The sequence below is a fragment of the Tamandua tetradactyla genome, chromosome 2 (genome assembly GCF_023851605.1).
Source record: "Tamandua tetradactyla isolate mTamTet1 chromosome 2, mTamTet1.pri, whole genome shotgun sequence".
NCBI lineage: Eukaryota > Metazoa > Chordata > Mammalia > Pilosa > Myrmecophagidae > Tamandua > Tamandua tetradactyla.
The window spans coordinates 62306279-62321956 of NC_135328.1; the positions used below are offsets into that span (position 1 = coordinate 62306279).

Here is a 15678-nt window from a genome sequence, read left to right on the forward strand (position 1 = left end):
ACAACCAAATACAGAAAAAGGCAGTGATGGAGTAATTCAGAAACACAGATCAATGAAGATATAAAGAAAGCAAATAGCTACGTGGCAGAAGTAAATCCTTCCTTAAAGAACTCCTACAACTCAAATGGTGAACTGTGAGGTACACATATGATAGAATATCGTGCAGCTACAGAAAGGAATGAAGTCGTGAGGCATGCAACAAGGTGAATGAACATTGGGGACATTATGTGATGCAAAATAAACCAGAAAGAAAAAAATAAATATTGCATGGTCCCTTTTAGAAAACACACAGGAAAATTGGGGCCTAGATTGTAAGCTCTTATAGCAGTTCAGATTTGGTCCAGAGCTGTAAATATTAATTCTAGATTTTCAGATGCTGTGCTGTATATGTATAACCTGGTATCTCCCTGGAACTTTGGCTACTTGTTTGACACCTATGACTCAGAGCTGGAGTTCTGCAGCAACTTCATTCAGCATCGATACATACAACAACTGTTAAATAAACCAAAAAAGAGATCAGGCTTCAGTTAGAGATGAGAACGAGTCTGCTCTGGTCAGGACTGAGGTAAATCGGAATACAGAGTAAAGGATGACACTGTCTGTATTTTAGAACTTCACCTACTCTACGGCACCAAAGGAAGAGAGGTTTATTTTGTCCAAAACCTAAATTTTCTGTAGCACGTAATCTAACTCAACCTGTCTGGATAGATAATTTAAACACATGGAGACCAAAATGGGAATGAGGGTTTATAATTCTGTGTAGCTTAATTTAATACCTGGATACATCCCACGAAGTATGTTGGGCAGATAATTAAAAATCATACAATGTTTGTTCTCTTGGGCCTGGCTTATTTCACTTACCATAATATTTTCAAGGTTCATCCATGGTATAACATGTTGCAGTGCTTTGTTTATTTTTCTGTATATTTACTTTCTTTAAAATTGTGATAAAATATACCAAACATGAAATTCATTTTAACCATCTTCAGTGGATTATTCTTTGACATTAAGTATATTGACACTGTCATGCAAACTTTCACCACTATCTCCTGACTGTTCTCACCATCCCAAGCTAAAACTCTTACTCATTTAGCAATAACACCTTGTTGCCCCCTCCATCCTGGGAACCATTCTTCTCCTTCCTGTCTCTACAAATGTGCTTATTCTAAGTATTTCATAGAAGAGAAATTATAGAATATTTGTTCTTTTGTATCTGCATATTTCACTCAACATGACGTCTTCGAGGATTATCCATGTTGTAATAGCATTATCAGCACTTCTTTTTCACAGCTGGATAATATTCTACCGTTTGGATATGCCACGTTTTGTTTATCCATTCATCAGTTGTTGGTTACTCAAGTTGCTTCCACCTTTTGGCTATTGTAAATAATGCTTCAGTGAACATTGATATACAAGTATCTGTCCAAGTCCTTACTTTCAATTCTTTTGAGTATCTATTAGAACAAATTTCCAGGTCATATAGTAACTCTATATTTAATTTCCTGAGGAACCACCAAGGTTTTCCACAGCAGCCGCACAATTTTACATCAACATCAACATCAACATGTGTACAAGGGTTCTTATTTCTCTGCCTCCTCACCAATACTTGTTATTTTCTGTTTTTTAAATAATAGCCATCCTAGTGGGTATGAAGTGGTATCTCATTGTAGTTTTGATTTGCATTTTTTAATAGCTAATGATATTGAGCATGTTTTCAAATACTTATTGGCCATTTGAATATTTTCTTTGGAGAAATGTCTATTCAAATCCTAGCCCTTTTTATTTTTCTTCACTTTCTTGTCCTTTCATGCAAACATTTTAAATTTTGATGCAGTCCATTTTACCTTTTGTTGCTTGTGCTTTTGGTATAAAATCTAAAAATATGTTGCCTACTACAAGGTTCTAAAGATACTTCCCTACATTTTCTTGTACAAGTTTTTAGCATTAACTTTTACATTTAGGTGATTGATCTATTTTGAATTAATTTTTGTATCTGGTGAGAGATAGTAGGGTTCACATTCATTCTTTTGCATGTGGATTTCCAGTTGCCAATCACCATTTGTTGAAGAGACTGTTATTTCTCCATTGAATGGATTTGGCACCCTTGTCAAAAATCAATTGCCCATACATATGTGGATTTAACTCTGGACTCTCAGACCTAGTCCATTGGTTTACATGTTTATCTTTATGCCAATACCACATTGTCTTTACTGTCACTTTTGAAATCAGGAAGTGGGAGTCCTCCAACTTTGTCTTTCTTTCTTCAAGGTTGTTTTGGCCATTTGCAATTCCATGTGAACTTGAGGAACAGCGTTTCCATTTCTGCAAAAAAGGCTGTTAGAGATTATGGGCAGATGAGTAAAAACACATAAGGACAATAAATAAATAAATAATAAGGGAGATAAGGGGTAAAAAATATTGGGTAGTTTGTAATACTAGTGGTCAATGAGAGGGCAAGGTAAGGGGTTGGAATGTATGGGTTGTTTTTTTTTTTCTTTTTATTGCTTTTTCTGGAGGGATACAAATGTTCTAAAGATGATCATGGTTATTTCCCAGAGTAATCTGGGCAGAGAATAAAAAAGTATTTGCAAAGTCCCCTTGTGGGACTGGAGAGAAAGGAGGAAATATTCAACTTCTCCAACTGGGGAACTCCCGATATTCTTGTGCATAGTAGGGACAATCAATTCAATAGGCTGTGCCCTCAATCTTGGAGTTCACCCCCATGAAACCTATTCCTGCAAAGGAGAAGCTAAGCCTACTTAATATGTTTAAGAGTCACCCCTAGAGAACCTCTTTTGTTGCTCAGATTTGGCCTCATTCTAAGCCAACTCGGTAGGTGAACTATGCCCTCCCCACCTACAAGGGACATTACTCCCAGTGGTGTAAATCTCCCTGGCAACATGGGATAGGACTCCCAAGGATGAGCTGGGCCCCAGCATCATGGGAATGAAAAAGCCTTCTTGTCAAAGAGGGAGAAGAGAGAAATGAGGCAAAATAAATTCTTAGTGGCTGAGAGATTTCAAACAGAGTCAAGAGGTTATTCTTATGCATTATATAGATATCCTTTTTTAGTTTATGGTGTAATGGAGTGGCTAGAGGGAAGTACTTAAAACTGTTGAGCTGTGTTCCAGTAGCCTTGATTCTTGAAGATGATGGTATAACTATGTAGCTTTTACAATGTGTGATTGTGAAAACCTTGTGTCTGATGCTCCTTTTATCTACCTTGTCAACAGACAAGTAGAACATATGGAATAAAAATAAATAATAGGGGGAACAAATGTTAAAATAAATTTAGTTTGAAATGCTAGTGATCAGTAAAAGGGAGGGGTAATGGGTATTGTATGCATACTTTTTTTTCTGTTTTCATTTTATTTCTTGTTCTGAATAGATGCAAATGTTCCAAGAAATGATCTTGATGATGAATATGCAACTATGTGATGATATTATGATCAAAAAAATTTTTTTAATGTATATAAAAAAAAGAGGTCAAGAAAATTAAAAAAAATGGCTCCTGGAAATTTGATAGGGATTGCTTTGAATTTGTTGATTGCTCTAGGCAGTATAAGCATCTTGAAAATATTGTCTTCTAATTCATGAATGCAGGATGTAGTCCCATTTATTTAGGTCTTTAATTTATTTCATCAATGTTTTGTAGTTTTCAGTGTACAAGTATTTCCGCTCCTTGGCTAAGTTTATTACAAAGTATTTCATTCTTTTAGATGATGCTGAAAATGTAATTGTTTTTTCTGATTTCCTTTTCTGGTTCTTCATTACTAGTTTATAAAAACCCAACTGACTTCTGCATGGTTATCTTATACCCTGCAACATTGCTGAATTTGCTTATTAGTTCTAGCAGCTTTCTTGTGCATTCTTTAGGGTTTTCTATATACAGGCTCATGTCATCTGTGAGTAGGGATATTTGACTTCTTCTTGTTCAATTTGAAGGCCTTTCCTACTCTTGCCTGATTGCTTGGGCTAGAACTTTCAGTTCAATATTGAATAACAGTGGTGACAGCAGGCATCATTATCTTCTTCCTGATCTTATAGAGAAAGCTTCCAGTCTTTCACCATTGAATATGATATTTGCTGTGGGTTTTTCATTAATGCCCTTTATCTTGTTGAGAAAGTTTCCTTCTATTCCTAGCTTTCTGAGTGTTTTTACTGTGAAAGGATGTTGGCTTTTTTCAAATGCCTTTTCTGCATCAATTGAGATGATGATGTTTATTTCCTTCATTGTATAACAGTAGTATGTCACATCAATTGATTTTCTTCTATTGAACCATCCTTGTATTCCTGGAATAAATCCCACTTAGTCATGATGTATAATCCTTTTGATATACTGTTGAATTTGGTTTGCAGTATTTTGTTGAGAATTTTTGCATTTGTAATCATAAAGGATATTGGTTTATAATTTTCTTTTTTGTGTCCTCTCTTTAGCTAGCTTTGGTATCACAGTAATTCTGGGCTCACAGAGTGAGTTAGGAAGTAATCCCACTTCTTCCATTTTTGAGGAAGAGTTGGAGAAGGATTATTACTAAATTTTCTTGAAATGTTTGATAAAAGTTATCAGTGAAACCATCCAGGCCTGGACGTTTCTTTGTTGGGAAATCCTCAATTACTGATTCAATCTCTTTACTTATTATAGGTCTGTTGAGATTTTTTAATTTCTTTTTGCATTATTATGTAATTTGTATGTTTCTAGGAATTTGTCCATTTCATGTAGGTTTTCTGCCAAGTTGACACATGAACCTGACCATGACAATGGCTAAAGATGTTGGGCATGTTTTCATAAATTTATTGGCCATTTGAATATTTTCTTTGGAAAAACATCTATTCAAATCCTTGACCCATTTTTTAATTGGGTTGTTTGTCTTTTTGTTGTTGAGTTGAAGGGTTCTTTTAAAAAAACATTTTTTTATTGTGAAATATAAATATATACAAAAAAAGCAATAAATTTTGAAGTACATTGTAACAAGTAGTTATAAAACAGATTTCAGAGTTTGGTATGGGTTACACTTCCACAATTTCAGGTTTTTCATTTTAGCTGCTTCAAGACATGGGAGACTAAAAGAAATATCAATATAATTATTCAGCAGTCATACATTTGTTAAATCCTACCTTCGCTGCTGTAATTCCTTCTTCTTTGATCCTTGTGATGTGGTGCTGGTAAGCACAGCATTGTAAAGGTAGTTGATGCCACTGAACTGTATACTAGAAAATGATTAAAATGGTAAATTTTATGTTAGATATATATGTTACCCCCATAAAAAATGTATCTCCCTCCCAAAATAAATCTGAATGTTTCTCATATCCTTTGTCACAGTTATTCCATTTCTGGGACTTTATCCTTGGGAAAATAACTGGAGATGTGAAACAGAGAATTTGTCCAAAGATATTCATTTGTAATGCTATTTATAACAGTGAGAAGCTAGGAACGAATTAAATATTCTATTCAGTGATACAGCATAGATTAAATTCGGTTTTGAAGGGTTGATGATTATTTTATAATCATGGTATTTGGTGAAAGGGAGTTATACAATCAGGCTTATGTGGAATTATTTTCAATTGTATCAATAAAGTATTTAGAACAGTTACTCAATAAAAGAAGTGAAAGCATTGACAGGCATTGTGTTATACCTTGATTGTGGACAATTTATTTGTACTTGTATTTTTCATATTTTCTTTGATGGGCATTGCTGTTTTTCTAATAAAATCTATGTGTTTGTAAAAAAAATAAGGGAAAACAATATTTCGTGTGAAGGTGTCAGTATTTTATAATCTTTACTACTTATTTACTTATTTTACCACCTATGACATTTTTTTGGCATGACAATTTACAAGGGTCCCTGTTGCATTATATGTCACATTAAGAGTTATTTAGCCGTCTACATTCATTCTCACTGGGTAATATTTTTTTCTCAAATTATAATTTCATTCTTAACATTGATTTTCTTTCTTTTTTTTTTTTTTTTGCACGGTCAGGCTCTGGGAATTGAACCCAGGTCTCCGGCATGGCAGGCGAAAATTCTGCTGCTGAGCCACTGAGCACTGCCCCCCACCCCGCATCGATTTTTTTTTAAATTTTTATTAATTAAAGAAGAAAAAAAACAGAAATTAACCCAACATTTAGAAATCATTCCATTCTACATCCGCATCGATTTTAATTGTGATAAAAGGGAACAATAGTAATTCCTTCAAGCAGAAAGCAATTAGAAAAACATAACTTGACTTATCTATTAAAATTCTCAGGATGGTGGAAGATATGCACACCTAAGAACTGAGTCACAACCTTCTTAAACAACTTTCTTAATCCTTTCTGGAAATATCTTTTGGTTCATTTTGATTTCCCTTCACTAGACAAAAGGAAGTCTGTCAACGCAGGTGTCAAAGCGTGAGTGGTTCTGGCACCTGAAAACAGATACGTTCTCAACAAGAGGAACCATTCAGCTTTAACAGTATGTCATTAGATGTGGAGTTAAATTGATTTTTAAAATCTTAAACCACTTTTAAAAATGTGTTTATTATGGTAACATATATACAATATAAGATTTCCTTACTTTAACCACTTCCGACTGTACAATTCTGCGGCGCTAATCACCTCAAGATATTGCGCTTCCATCACCGCCATCCATTACCAAGACATTTCCATCACCTTAAACAGAAACCCTGTACCCGTTAAGCAATAACACCCAATTCCCTGCCCAGCCCCCACCCCAGGGAACCTGTAATCTACTTTCTGTCTCTAGAATTATGAATTGGCATAGTCTAGTTATTTCATATAAATACTATATCGCTTTTTGATTTATCAGATTGTAAATCCTATGAAGACAGCAGCCTGGAGCCTACTACATGGGAGGTACTTAATAAATATATGTTGAGTGAAGGGATGATCGGTAAAGTGCAATGGAGTTTATTAAATATGATTTATTTTTTTCTGGCATCTTTCACCTCTTTTCACTTTAATTCTCCAGAGTGACTCCTCCTTACACAGAAGGAGTGTTGTTGGGGCTGCTGTGATCTACAAAACAACCAAACCATACAGATGTCATGGTGCATTTAAGAAGTGCTGTCAACTTGAGAAATTCTTATTAGAAATATAATAAGGCCTGATTAATATGCACCAAGCCTGCTCCTCTTCCTCTGTGCTTGTGTCAGAGATAGGCAGCACCACAACCACAAAACAGGGAGTTACCCCCATCTGCCCTGCTCCCCACTCCTGCAGCCTCACCATCAGCCATTCCTTCACCAGCACCTTCCCTCCAGCCCAACCTCTACTTCCATTCCTGATCTACTCCCTTTCTTGCAGCCACCACCACCTGCTGCCTTCATTACTGCAGCTGCCTCCTAACCAGTTTCTCTGCTCCAGTCTTGCTCTGCCCACCGCAAATCCATGCCTTCTGAGTGGCAGCCATGCTGAGCTGTTTAATAAGCTAATTTGCCCCTGCCACTCCCTGCTTAAAGCCCTTCACTGCTTCCCATCCCTCTTAGGAGTAAGTATAAGACAGATCATGATCCAACCCAGGCTGACGTCTCTAGTGTCATGGCACATCCACCTGGCTCCAGCCACGCATAAGGTCTCTTGTTATTTCCCAGGTTCCTCCTGGGCCTTTGGGTGAGTTGTCTCTTCTGGGGGCAGGGGGAATCTATTGTCCCTGCCCCACGCCCCTCGCCTGGCTAACTCCTTCTCACCTCTCAGCTGTTACAGTGGATGTCCCTTCCTTCAAGGTTTCCCTGCCACCCCTCACCTCCAAACTCAAGCTGGGTTCCACGCCCTTTCTCAGAATTCCCACAGTTCTTGTGCTTATTACCTCTAATCCCTGCATTGTAACTGCTTGTTTATTCACCAGTTTCCCTGCATGACTTGTAAACGCCCCAGGGCTAGGGCTGGGACTCGCTCTCCAAGGCACATCCAGCACCTGACATTTGGCAGGGATCCCATGGCTGTTGAATGAATGAATGAGTGAATGAATGAATGAGTAATGAATAAATGAAGTACCCTTGTAGGAACGGATTTCTTGGTAAGATGCTCAGAAGTAGACAATCAGAAAAAAGATGCCCTAAAAGGACCCACAAATGCTCAAAAGGAGACAAAATTGTCTTATGATCTAGGAAATCTTGTGGATTTGATAGGCAGGAATTTGGGGGTGAATATGTAGTTAGGAACAGCAGTGTACCAACGGTGCGTGTGTGTGTGTGCGCGCTAGTGGGAACAGTCTACCACATCCTGGAGAAGTAGTTTGTCACTGATATTTTGTCACTGCCAGCTGAGTTTTAGTGAGCTTTATAAAGTTCTCTGTGGATGATGCACCTGCTATTGCCCGGCCTGGGAGGAGCACCTCACACCCCTCGTTAGTAACCAGGACCATCGAGTGAGCTGCCTGGTTCCTTCTCCTCGGCGCTGTGCTGCGAGTGATCTCGGAGGCTCCCAACCTCCCCAAACTCTGCAAGGCAAGGAAGGTTGTCCTCTCCCAGAACTGAGTCCCACCTCTCTGGGACACCCCTGGGCCCCCACCCCACTCCCTCAGGGAAGCCTTCTGAGTCTCCACACAGCAGCTGTCTGAGTGTGGAAAGGAGGCCGTCCTGTGCAGGGATGAGAGCCTCTGCAGCGCATCCAGCTTGGGACCTAATGCTGTCCCCACACCAACTCTCCGTGAGGCCGTGGCCAGCCCTCAGGGCCCACACGCTCAAGCTGCCTCCCAGGGTCTTCCTTTGCCCAGGGTTTGATGACCTGGGCCTGGAGTCCTTCACAGAGCTCCCAGGCAGGGGAAGGGATGTCAGTCGTGGGGATGATGGAGTGTTGTCCCCTCGGGCCCCTTCTTCCTGCTCCTCTTTCTGACCTGAGAGAGACATCCTACCACAGGGGACTGCCTGGGTTGGGTGTGTCAGCCAGCTGGACAGCAGGCAAGTCTGGACAGGTGGATAGTGGCGCCTGGGTGGGGCGTGTGCATATGTGACTTATAGAGGGGAAAGGTGGGGAGAGATCCCAGGCAAAGGTCAAGGATGGGAGAGGTGGCTCCAGCGGGCTGGCTATCCTTTTTTGGTGACTGCCTCCAGGAACTCTGGGCTGGGCTAGGTCCTGGCTCTGCCGTGGGCCTGGGGAGGGGCCTGGGGTAGAGAATAGCCCCTTGGTGAAGTCATTTTTAGGATAGGAGCCAAGGTTCCTTCTTGTGGTGTCACAAAACTAGGAGAGATTCAGGTTAGACTACAGGAGGGACAGGTGATGGTGGCTCAGGGAAGACAAGGCGTCACCTTATTTGAACTGTTTTTGTGGAGGAAGGGCAAAAGCCATGTCACCCAGCACCTTCATGAGAGAGAGGGCTGTCCTCTTAGAAGGCAGGAGAGATGGACAGGATGACAGGGGGAACAGGGTAGCCTATAGCCCTCAACCTTGGTTTAGCAAATTCACAGCTGAAGAGGAAATCCCTGGGACCTGAGCCCGGGGTCAGGTGCCCACCAGCCCTGGAAGTTCAGTTTTTCCCCTGCAAAGTGGGGAGCATCAACTCGGTCCCTGCCTACTCTTCTTTATCCTTGCTACCCAAACTCCCTGCCCAAGCTCACTGAAGACCAGGGAGTCTCCCTTACTAAGTTCCTCCCTAAGTCCCTACAAAACTCGTTCTCCTTCCAGTTCCTGGGCAGCAAAGAGAAAACCCAGCTGAAATTTGAGCTGGGAAGGGGTGCATGGAGTGCAGGGGAGTCTGGGGTGGGGTGGGGGCAGCCTGGACTGCTAGGGGCAGTGGTATTTTAGGATGCAAATAGCCTGATCAGAAATTCCCACCTTGATGCCTCCACACAATTAAGGAACATCCGATCTGAGCCCTGTATTAAGCCCCTCTCATCAGAACCTCCCTTCCCTCGTCCTGCCTCTTCGACCTGGGGTCCCTCTGCAATGCTCCTCAACCCTGTCCTACTTTATTCCACAAATATTTAAGGAGTGTCTTCTATCTACCAGGCATTTTCTCAGCATTGGGGACTCGGTGATGAGCAAGACTGTTTGGTCCTTGTGCTCATTTTTTTTTTTTTTACCCAGTGAAATCGGGCAAGAAAATTATGTGGTAACACAGCCTTTACTGGCTGTGAAAAAGAGAAGCTCATATAGCTATGGGAACCCAGAGGACACTCTGCATTTAGCCTAGAGGAGGTCGGGGAGGAGGTAACTTTGGACACTCTGTCTCGGAGGGCAAGTTGGAGTTTGCCAGGGAGAGATGACCAATGCTCTTGAAGTTATTTATGTCTACTGTATTTTTGCGGCGGAAAACACTACATAACGGTGTGTTACTGCACATCTCTTTCCCACTCCTTGTTCAGTGACATCATGCTGTTAGTTTGAAATTGGTCATGTATTTACACCATTGGAATTGACATGCGGTACAAATCAGAGCTTAAATTTACTATTTTGTTGATTATATGGACCCAAGCAGGCATACTACAGTCCTTGGGCCGAATTCGGTCTGCGAGCTAAGAATGGTTTTTACATTTGAAAAAAATAAAAATCAAGAGTATTTCATGACATGTGGAAATTAGAGGACATTCAAATTTCAGTGCCCATAAATTAAGCTTTATTAGAACACAGTCATGTTCATTCACTTACATATTGTCTATAGATGCTTTTGTGCCCCAGTGGCAGAGTTTAGTGGTTGTGACAGCGACTGTATGGCCTGTGAAAGCTAAAATATTTACTATCTGGCCTGTTACAACAAAAGTTAAGAAAGTGATGTAGAAAATGGTTAATAATGCAGATTAAGCTTAAAAGCGTGTTGTGTCTATAGCTGTTATGTTGTGACTAACACAAAAAATTGAGGAAACATTTATCCAATATTTGAAAACTATTACCAAATTGAGCAAAAATATCATTTTTATTATTGATGAAGGAGTTAAGTTCCACACGCCTTGTTTCACTTTTGTCTTACTCTTTAATGTAAATGAAATTTACTCATTAGTCTATCACATGAATGATTTTGTTGATTCAAATAGTAATCAAACATTTGTTTATGATCTGATTTCATCAAATCCTGGTTGAATCGCAACCATGGGTTGTCTGCAGATATAAGGGTTGGGAAAAATCACGAAAGCTGTCTATAGAGCAATTGGCTCTATAGAATTTACAATAAAGAGCACTATTTTAGTATTATTTGTAAATTGTGTGCTATTTTACAGCTTTATACCAGGAACATTTGCAATAACCTTATGTATACATAGATGTACGTACTTTTTTCCCCAGAGAACCAGTTGTTACGCATTCATCAACGTACATGGATGGGGTTGTGAGTTCTAGGCACAAAGGGCAGAGGAGAGTCCAGTTGATCAGGACAAAGCAAGAGGAAAGGACAGTGAGTCTGAGGAACTGGGACAGATGTGAGGGGACTCGTGTGCAGTGCTAAGGAGGTAGACCCATTCTGAGGGCCATGGGGAGCCATGGAAGGCTTGTGAGAGCAGGAGTATCTCCACCAGATCTGTGCTTTGGAGATTACCTAACAGCTGTTGTGGAGATTGTTAGGGATAGGGACCGACTATAAGGGACTGAGTTAGCGGAGGAAGCAGGGAGGATACCAATAGCAAACTCTTAACTAACACTTACTCTAGGTTAGGCACTCTCCTAAGCACTTCATGCGTACTCTTAACTCATTTGATATTCACAACCACTTTGAGGTAGATGCTATTTACAGATAAGGAAATTGAGGCATGGAGAAGTTAAATAACTAACAAGCAGCAGAAAAGGGATCTGAATCCCTGCAGTCTAGCTTCAGAGGCCACACTCTCAACTGCTCTATATTACATTTTCACATTAGAAAGATGGCAATAATTGGAGTGATAGTTCTTAAATTTAATGCATATACAAAGTGGACTGTATTTACAGATAGGCCTGGCACACAGTAGGAGCTTAGGACCTTCTCTAGAGCTAGCAGGATAACCTGGTGACTAGTTGGGTGTGGGAGTGAGGAAGGGGCAGGAGCTAAGGTAGGTGGGCTTTAACTAGCTTTCTTGGGCTGATGGGCAAGCCACTTGCCTGTGTTGCTCTGTCCTCTTGGTTCTCTCTCTATACACGGCTGTCCTCTCCTCACAGAGTTCCCTGGATTGACTCCTGAGAAGGAATACACTGGAGGTAGAGGGCAATAGGGGATGGAGTCTCTCTGAGCCCAGAACGAAGCCCTCTACTCAAGTACGTGCAATCTCCAAGGATCAACAGGAAGGACTTCCATGGAGGAGTAAGAGGCTTGGATTCTTCTGTGTTTAAAGGAATAGAGGTACTTTTTTGGCATGAGTGCTGGCTGAGGATGTGGGCAAGAGGTAGGGAAGGTGGAGGTGAAGTGTTGGGGGATGCTGGAGATGGTGCCTGGCGGGCCCTATGCAGGGTGTTGGTGCCCTTAGGTCACTGCTGTCAACTTGGGGCTTCCCATGCTGCTGGCTCAGCAGCTCCCATGGGTTGGCAGGTGACTCAGCCCTTACTCTCATATGGCTCTTATCTGGGAAGGGGCAGGGGGTGTGCAGAATGCAACACTCATGTGTTTGGTTAAATGGATATATTTGCTGGGTGTATATGCCTGGGTTTGAGGGGTGTGCCCTGAGCTGTGTATACAGTCCAGGAAGTCCTTGTGCACATAGCCCACATGGGCTGTGCAAAGATGTGGGCCACCGGTGAGAAAGGTGTGTGTGGCCTGCTTCCCAGGGCATGTGTGCAGGGGTCTCTGGAGAGGGATGTAGCTTTGGGTCCTGGCATACAGATGGAGAAGGAGGCCTGGGTGGGTGGCGTGGGTCAGGGGGCTCCCTGGTGTCAGCTTACCTCCTCAAGGAGGGCCTGGCTGGACCAACTGCAGAGCTGGGCACTTGAAGCCCTTATGAAGTCAGCAGCTTCCCTAAGTTGATCCCTAAACTTCTCTGCTGCAGGCCAAGGTGGTTCTCCCATCCTAACCTAGCATGCACACCCTACAGATCACACAGCCAGGCCAGGAGCAGAGGGTGCGGCAGGCGGGCAGCGAGCCAGAGCTTTATCTCGCCCCCTCTGCAGGATGGAAGGATATAGGAGCCCTGGTAGTGTCTGGTCTGCAGAGATATGGGGAGAGCATGGCAGCCCCAGGTTGTACGATGCTGTGTGTGCATCCTCTACGTCTGTGTGTGTTGGCCCCTGCCTCACGCCTGGGGCTCAGTATCCCCTTCCCGTCATGCTCTCCCATCATGCTCTGAGAGCTGAGCTAGGGGCCAGAGAGCCCGGTTCTACTCGGGCTCTCAGTGACTTCAGGGACGTTGCTTTACCCTCTCTTGGACTCAGCTTTCCCACTTGTAAAATGCAGAGGGGGAATTCGTCCCTTGGGGCCACCTCACAAGGCAGTTGGGTGACAGATTCTCATGGGGTTTGGAAAGTCAGGAAGGTTTGGTCCTGGGGACCTCACATAAGGGGTCTTTCCTGTGCTGTTCCATTGAAGGACTGAGGGGCTGAAAGCAGGTAACTTGCCCTGTACCTTATGAGGGCTGTTCAAATTTCCTGGACAGGTGTGGCGTTGAGAGTTCTGGGGCTGAACTTCAAAACAAATATTACAGGCCAAGACGTGCCCGTGGAGAGGCTGGGAAAGTCTATCCACCCCTGTGGAAAGGCTGAGAAAGTCTGTCCACCCCATCCCTGCCCCCAGGCCCATCATCCCTTGCCTGGTGGTGGTGAGCAGCCTTGTACCTCACACTGAGGTCTTGAACCAGCTCCCCTCTCTCCTTCTCATTTCTCTCCACCCTTACCCCTGGATTGCTGTCTCCTAGGCTCACATCTCCTGAGTTGGAAGTTTTCATCTTGGGGCTGCAGGCTTAGCTAGAACAAGCAGAGACAGCACTAAAGTCAACAATACAAGAAAGGAAGCCGCACAGGTGACATGGAAAAAAGAAAACTTGTAAGCCGTAGTGAAGGTGCATGGGCTGGGCCTGGCTCTCTCAGACTGGGTGGGGCCATCGGTCTCTCTTAAGATCAGGCCCCTGAGACCAAGGCTGGCCCTTTCAGTCCCTAGGGGGACAGGCGAGGAGCGGGCTTCCGGATGGTGTCCCAGCGGATTCTTGCCAAAGGAGTTAGGCCATTCCACCACCAGCAGGGGGCGCGGGTGCCCACATCTACTGGGACACTGAACAGAGCCTACGCCTGGGAGCCTGGGGGGTGGGAGCACGACCCCAACCCCACCACTGAGAGCCTCAGCAGCTGTGAAAAGTGAGAGGCTAACTGAGGAAGCAGGCAGGACAAAAGTAAACAGGCTGGAACAGGAGGTGGAGTAGGGCCTCTCCCCGCAGGGCTTAGAGTCACAAATTTCCTGGGCTGCCCAAGACACCCACACCCCATGCACGGGGATAGCTGCCCTCACCGGCAAACCATTCCCTTCTCACTCAGGGCAGGGAGAGCTCAAGTCTCTCAACATGCATTTATTGTGCACCGGCTATGTTTCCAGAGAGGGAAGAATCATTTGGGAGTCATTGTGCCGGCCCCCCCCCCCCCCGCCGCCGGCTGACTCAGCAGCCAGGGCGTCCTTGCGAGGCTGCCTGCTCAAGGCCCTGTCATGCTTGGATCCCCCAGCCACTCATCGAAGCGGCTGCCTGTTGATTGAGTTAGTGATTGCAGGGTGCCTCGGGGACAGCCCAGCCCCCAGACCGGAGGGGGCCATCCCGGGGTCAAGTTCAGAAAGCTGAGTAGCCCAACTGCGATGGGCAGATCTGGGAGACCAGATGCACCCATCTGGAGCAGCTGAAGATTGGGGTGCAGGTCCCTGGGCTTCGGCCTTGCTGTTTGTGGAGTGAGCATATGTGACCCTGCCCCCGTCTCTTCTAGCACAGCCCTGGCGCCAGGCAGAAGTTGGTCAGGACAGGAGGCATGGATTGCAGGGTGCCCCTTCCTCAAACTGCCTTCCTCTTCAACGCCCAATCTACCGACCTGCTCTACCAGGCGCTGGCCACGCCCTGGACCAATGCATTCCGTTCCCCTAATCCTGAGAAGTGAGAGTCAGTATCTCCATTTAAAGGATGAAGATACTTCACCCACTTACTATCTTGCTCAAAGTCACCAGGGATGAAGAATCTGAGCTGGATTCCATCTCAGATCTGTCTGCCTCTAAAGCCTGAGCTACGCCCCACAGCTTGCTGCCCAGGGGTGGGTGGGTGGGGTGGTGCCCTCCGGGATAGCTAAACCTCAATCCAGCCCCAGACTCAGCCTCTCAGCCAGGAGGTCCCTGGGTTTTTCCACTGTTTCTTCCTGCCACGACTGCATTCTTTCTCTCTTTGCTTTTTCTGGTGACATTTCCCTGATCCTGACTTCCCTCCCTGCTCCAATCAAGCCCGTACCTGAGATTCCCCCATTAGAATCCTTTCCGCTGGGTTAAGGAATTGTTGCTTAGAGCGTCTCCTTTAAAGTGGTTGGTATGGAAGGATTTCAAAATTGATGTAGGCAGAAATCAAAGGACGGAACCTGAAGGAGAAAGGCTGATGGAAAGTTGACGGTGGAGGGATCAGGTTGTCACTACCTGGACCTTCTGATGGTCCGTGTCATTAGGCAACTAGACACACCTGTAGCCCCACGCGATGGGTTATAATAGAAAGCACTCAGCACCACTTGTGAAGGATTCCCCCTCCCCACCCCAGATTGAACCTAAATAAAATCACATCACTAGAGCCAACTTCCTACATATTTTAAGAAATATAAGAAATGGAGGAAAAATTAAA

The 15678-nt window shown here is 43.7% G+C and overlaps 1 long non-coding RNA gene across 2 annotated transcripts in view; it reads right to left on the reverse strand.

The window, feature by feature from the left end:
• LOC143673430 (uncharacterized) overlaps positions 1-15678 on the reverse strand; it is a 32732-nt gene that overhangs the window by 6365 nt on the left and 10689 nt on the right. Inside the window, exons 3-4 of one of the 2 annotated variants that reach the window (XR_013170356.1) lie at positions 5119-5211; positions 1-492 (exon numbers count right to left, since the gene is read on the reverse strand). This is a non-coding gene — a long non-coding RNA (uncharacterized LOC143673430). The remainder of the gene's footprint in view (positions 493-5118; positions 5212-15678) is intronic. The other variant, XR_013170357.1, reaches the window with a different exon arrangement.